Raw genomic sequence first — 7,301 nt, forward strand, 5'->3', positions numbered from 1 at the left:
CTGCTGCTGGTCTTATTTGTGGGATGTTTCGCACTGTCTGCAGGACAAAGAGGTATGGAATAAAATATCAGTTATATGAATTATACACTAGACTAGGCTCATGATACAGGTTTAAGTGTGAAATGAACCAGAACAAATCAAAATGGAAAACGTGTTTGTTGACGGTGGCCCAGTTGCTGGGAGAGAGAGTGTAACTTCAAACAGGACTATGGTTGTGTTCACATGTTGTATATGACTGTGCTCTAATTCTTACATCCCCTCTGCAGCCATACCATCGACTACTCCATTGACTACTACAGACAGTCCCACATATGATCCTCAAAGTCCCACACATGACCCTCATTTCCACCAGTCAACTGCTGTCCCAATGGAAAGAAGTAGGTATTCAAGCGTTACCTATTCCAGTAACATTTTAGAATAACTATCCCAAATAAATAGTTAATACAGTAGATGTAGATCATTCACAAACGTATTTCTTAATGACTTGTTAAATGTATGTTAATAGTAGGTTAATGATTTAGAACTGTGCCTTATAACTAGTTAATAGGTTGTGAACAAGCTATTAGTAAACCACGTATTAATGACTTGTTAAATATTTGTTAATAGTTGATCCACCTATACAGCTGCCTCATCTGGCCTTCCATCAGGGAATCTATCTAAACACAAATAAATGTTTAGAAGTGAGTCACAAAACATTATGTAAAGGCTAGTAAATATATTTGATAAGACCATGTCAATAGTTTAGACCTTATTGGGTTTTCGTGGCTGTTCTCATCGATAGATAGATAGATAGATAGATAGATAGATAGATAGATAGATAGATAGATAGATAGATAGATAGATAGATAGATAGATAGATGAGAACAACCACAACAACCCAATAAGGTCTATAAACTATTGACATGATCCTATCAAATATATAATATATATATATTTGTTACTCCCTTCTAAACATTTAATTAGTTTTTTGTTTAGATAGGTTCCCTAATGGAAGGCTAGATGTGGCAGCTGAATAGGTGGATCAACTATTAACAAATACTGTACTTAACAAGTCATTAGTACGTGGTTTGCTAATAACTTGTTCTTGATCTATTAACTATTTATAAGACACTATTTTAAATAATTAACCAACTATTAACAAACATTTAGCAAGTCATTAATAACTCATTAACTAATAGTCTGTGAATGATCTATAAACTATTTATAAGGGATAGTTATTATAAAGTGTTATCATGTGGCTAACTGTAATCAAGGCTGGTTGTGATCAGATCACACATGCTATATATGACTGGGCTCTAATACTAATATCCCCTCTGCAGCCACCATCAACCATGTCCCCTTTCCCCCAACCACTGCCTCAATGGAAGGCGGTAGGTATTCAAGCGTTACATAAACATTCCAAAGAATTATGGAACTCAAAATGTCTTCATGCGTTTCTTCACGTATTGTACTGTAAGCATCTCCACTGTGTTTACTCTCCATAGCATTCACAATCCTGCGGACAACTGTAACGTCCTATCAAGAGATAAATCAGACGACAGTTTATCCGATTGTGCAAAAGGTAATCTCTTTATACTCTTTACTGTACATAATAGTCTTGGAAAGTCTCCTTTCAGCTGTGGCGCACTCCTGGCCATGTGTATACAGGCAACTATTATGAATGTGAATAACGTTTTTATACAAGTGAAAGTTATTAAGAATATTGATGGTATAACTAACGTATGAATTCAATGAATGTGAGACAAGTAAAGGGTGACCATATCTTTCCTGTAGCTTGAGCTTTGATGGTATAACTGTAACGTATGAATTCAATGAATGTGAGACAAGTAAAGGGTGACCATATCTTTCCTGTAGCTTGAGGAGCTCATTAAGAACACTCATCCACAGCTGAACCTTCGACTGACTGTGAAGAAGATCCAGAAAGTGTGAAAGCAAGTTTCTTTTCATGAATTCCATGCTTTTTGCTTTTGTCTTCCTGTTGTCATTTCATGTATATGAAGAGTATTCTGGTCAGTGTCTGATTGCATTTACCTTGGTGGGAGTAATATAAGACCACAGCACCACCTGTAACAGAATCCTTTTAGCCTAAAATCCTCAAAGGTCTTGATTTTCTGTTTCCTTGGGATCTCTCTCTCTCTCTCTTATATCTGTGTCCACTGTATGATTTATAAGATTCATATCCAATAAACTGATGGTATAACAAGCATGTCATTGTTTGGAAATAAAGATCATTGTGATAATTTACAGTAGGTTTACACACAACTTACACAACATAAGATCTGACGATCAACCCAAATACAGGAGCACATACCAGTGGCAGGGCGGTGGCCGACACAAAACTGGATTTTATGTTGTTGTTATGACTGAACACTTGTTTTGTTTGACAACAAATTCATCACAACACAAAGAGTAGTCTGTACTGCATTAAAACAATACAACATGACATTTAAGTCAGATGACATGGCATCAAAGCCACAAAATGTTTGAACTCAAAATGCTTCTCTGGTAACACAACGCATACACACTGAGCACTGTAATAGGATAGCTATAATCTCTGATAACATGATACGTTAAGATTGTTCATTGTAAACCTAGAAAGAGGCATCATCTACAGTAGGCTACATCTACATGAAAGAACTTCGCTGTTTGGAACAGGAAGAGAAAGAGATGTGCAAATGATGAAATTATCACTTACAGACATAATGTTCCTAACCGTTTTCATGAAATAGAAGACCATTCTGGGTTAGTTCTAACAGCAACTGCTGAAGCCTTATTTATATGGTGTAAGACAAGCTATGGCTCATGCTTCATGACTCGTAGCTCTAGGCAATTGTGTTTAGCTTGGTTTCCATGGCAACCGAATCACCAGCTGTCTAAAAATCTGTGTCACAGATGGGATGGGAGGCATTGTCTTACACAGTAAATTAGGCTCCGAGGTGCTACAGAAAAGATAACATTTTTATGTAGACAAATCTTTTTAAAAATTACAACTCCTAACACAGAGATTACTGCATGGTACCAACGTTATACTGTAATACTATTGGCGCACAAGCCTTTTTAGGGGTGGGAACCAAACCTCAGACATCTCAGACAGAGATAAACTCAACATTAATTTCAGACCCTTCAACATTTTTAAAATGATAAATCTTAATCAATAATCTTTTTTTGGGGGTGGGGGAGATGCGGGGGGGTACTTTTAGTTGCCGTTACCTTTACCTTTCCAAAAGCTCTGTGGATGTATTTTTTGGATGATTTGTCTACATAAAAATGTAATCTATCACCTTTAACTCAGTAGATTGAGCAGTTGGCCGTTGCATAGTCGAGGCAGATCCACTCGTTGGTGTACTGCCTGTATCCGTCAACTTGACTGAGTCCACTGCCTGCAAATGTGAAAGGGAGGTACATTATATTCAGGATATTGATGTAGAGCCTGGCATTGCCCTGTAGAGGTCAGTTACCCAGATCTTGGGTCAAAGGCAGCATAGGGAACCGTTCTGCTCTCACCTTCTATCAGGTTCTGGAGGCTGCAGTAGCTGGTTCCGTTATCCGTCAGGTCTGCCCAGGACTCGGACACTGAATCACCCTGGTGGGAGACGGGAGATATGTCAGGTCTATTTAAAACACAGAGAAAGACTCCCTACAGGGCTGCTAAGTCTCAAGCATTGAACGTGAGACACACGCATTTCAGCCTCTTCTCACGCTCACATGCCACACTTGACAATTGTCACGCGGAGACCCCCCCCCCCCCCTCGCCCCATCAACTACTCGCCCGACAATAAAATTAACGGGGAAGGGAATAAATCTCACTCCAAGCTTTTGGTCAAACTTGGCAGCCCTGCTCCCTGTGTGTGTGTATGTGTGTGTGTGTGTGTGTGTGTGTGCGCGTGTGTGTGTGTGTGTTTGAGGTGAGCTGAGCCCCCTGTGACCTTTGACCTGTCCGTGCCTAGCTTACTATAAAGCGGCACACAGTGGCCTCCAAGGGATCCATGGTGAAGCTGAGGTCATCCACTTCCTTGGTCCAGGGAGAGGTATGTTTGGCTCTAATGCGAATGGGGGATACAAACACCAACTGGAACACAGAAACAACAACAAACTCTTCAAAACGATGACTCAAACATAGGATACCGCTAATAAAGGAGACCACGCATTCTTGCAGATAACGCGTGTGATTTGCACGAGAAACATTTCAAAGCGAGCAATCACGAGCTAGGTGAGGCACAGGGCTACCGTAGGCCTACAGAGAGGACGCGCAGGGTAGGGTGTCTCCTACCTCATACAGGCAGGTCTCTCCCCCGGATTTGCAGCTGGCCCTGGTATTCCAGGCGTTGATCTGGTTCACCAGAGCCACGTATACGTCCCGACAGGGGATGCCTACTAACCTGCAGGACCGCGAGAGACAGAGATCGCGTCATCACACACGCAAACGTGTTTCCTGATTGGGTCACCTGTGAAAACCCTGAGGGGATTCAGGGTTGTTAACTCATTAACAAACGGTCACCTCTCTCTCCACTGATAAGGCTATTTCACACACAGGGACTGTGTTTATAAGCGTGACATCCATAACCGGTATGACAAATCGTGAGGACTGGAGTGTGCGGTCACATGCGCTGTACCATGAGTTTCACCCGCTTCTACACTGTTAACAGTGGGTGAATCTCATAACTTAAAATGAATACCAGGATGAAGTCTGTCTTTGTCTGGCAAGTCACAAGATTACTCGACTGTACGAATTTAGATGTATGAATTTAGATGTTATAAAATCAGTCAGCTACAGTAGGCTATAAATATAATCTATAGGTCATTGTGGATGGATATAGTCCCTGTCATTACTCTTTTTATGCTACTGCCCCCTTATCTAGTGTCTTTTACGTTACTCTGTATCCAGTGTCCTTTTCTTTCCAGCTTTACTGTAATTTCTACAGTTGAAACCCAAATCCCCCCCTGGGGTATCTATCTATCTATCTATCTATCTATCTATCTATCTATCTATCTATCTATCTATCTATCTATCTGTCTGTCTGTCTGTCTGTCTGTCCGTCCGTCCGTCCGTCCGTCCGTCCGTCCGTCCGTCCGTCCGTCCGTCCGTCTATATCTAATTGATCTATTGATCATGGTTTCTGAGTAAATAACACTGAACAGACACAAATGCATTCTAATTCCATTCATATTCAACACTAAACTACTTAAATAGCAAAAGAAAAACCTAGACACCTATTCAGATCCCACAAATTCATTCAAACACATACAGTATGGTCACCACACCCATTACACACACAGATGAACCTTTAGAACAACGTAAAATAATACCAAACTGGACCTGTCTGAACATCAAAAACGAACACATCTCTTTTACGCGATCACACAAACACACATTCAAATGTATTCGAACAGAAATAAGTGGGACATACCATATCACTTTGCACTGTGCGTGGAAGTGCTCCTGGGAGGTGGCGAAGAAGGAGAACCCTAGAATCAGGGCTGATGTTAGGAGCAGGGATTTCACTTGCATGGTGGAGAAGCCAGTTGTGAGTCTGTCCTCTAGGGTGCTGTGGAGTGTGTGGAGCTGCGGTGACCGTCTGCTGGTGGCGTCTGGGCCTTATAAGAACACCGGCTGCCCACTACCTCAGGTCATGTGAAAAGGTGAGGGAGGGGGCCGGTGCAGCATTGATTATCACGGTTCGGAGCATGTGAGAGCCAGTGGAGAGAGGGGAAATCCTGTAGTTGACTTATCATTGATGAACAGTGAATACAGGCAATTGAAGTTTGCTATCAGGGGGGTTACGGTCGAGGGGTTGCTCCTGTGATAAAGTGGCATACATTTGTACTGAAGAAGATAAGCAAGAGCCTTGTGAGACCATCCTGATTTTGCAAGCTCACATTCTGTTTCTCTCGCCAATCAGTTTGGGTACTCTCCATAGAGATCCGTTTGTGCCAGATCAGAAAACGATCTCGCAAATCAGCGTTGGTTCTGAGGAATTTGAAATACAAACAGCTACACTGAACGGGCTTAGATGTGATGGAGTGGTTGAAGTTCACGTATGATAGATGGTTCATCCAATCACCTATCAAGAATTTTTGAAAGTGCCTGACCTTTTGACCCCTCTGGCGCATCGGGTTAGGTAAGCAACACTGGGTCAGTGGGCTCTGAGAACACACCTGTCATATTCCAGAATGTATCTGAATGGAGAAAGTATAAGTAATCAGAAAAATAAAGAAAAAAGTACAGAAAAAAGGTACCACTGGGTACTGGTAGCGAATTTTAGGTACCGTATCGGTTCAAATGTGAACGGTACCCAACCCTACTGTTATTGTTTTGGGCCATTATTCTATTCCCAACTACGAAGATAGAGCTACAGGAGCTATGACTGACAGTGGCGTTATTGGTGGTGGTGGCGAGGGTTTTTGTGAGTTCAGGCTAGAGTGGGGGGATGTACCAGTCTGGCCTGGAGCTCCATAGACATTCAGACACCCAGACATCCAGATTTCCAGCCTCTGTTCCTCCAGGCTCCATGCATTAAGCCCCAGACTTCCAGACATCCACCAGACTTCCAGACCCCGAGACTGGTTCTCCTTCATGCTGGTTCTTCCAGACTTCCAGACATCTAACGCATCTTTTTCTGGTTTATGTTATGTAAAAAAGGGTTTCATATCAGTGCAAATTGGACAACATGCGCCAATACCGCAACAATACAATATCTGTGATAGTCTTTTGTGTCTTGCTGAGAAATGGTGAGAAGAAAGTGATGGCAATGCTGTGAAATTAACTTTCTGTGTAGTGAAGACATACTCATAGATTATTTATTACATATTTGAGTTAATAGAGGAGTGAGAAAGGGGTAGGAACCTACAAGTGTATACTTCTTCATACTCCTTTTAGAACACTGTTATTGTTTTTTGTTTGTTTTAATCTGTTTTTATTGTGTTCGAAATAAACTTTCATTCATTCATTCATTCATTCATTCATTCATTCATTCATTCATGTCTCATTAGCTTTCTGTGTAGTGAAAACATACTCATGTGTCATTAGCTTTCTGTGGAGTGAAAACACTCATGTCTCAAAGGTTCATGACAAATATTAAAACTTTAACATATTTTGTAGCATGTCTTTCACTATGATGGTCATAGTGGATATAAAACATATCAAAATGAGGAAACAGACATACAAATCCTATACCTAGCATCTACTGTAATCAGTGTGGAGTACCCACAAGTGGGTGGATTGATTTGTGGTGATATGGCTGACCAAGGCTGTTATCAACACAGATCCATTGTTTGTGATGACTGCATTTTTACTGGAGTCG

The sequence above is a fragment of the Borostomias antarcticus genome, assembly GCF_949987555.1.
Source record: "Borostomias antarcticus genome assembly, chromosome: 24".
Taxonomy (NCBI): Eukaryota; Metazoa; Chordata; class Actinopteri; order Stomiiformes; family Stomiidae; genus Borostomias; species Borostomias antarcticus.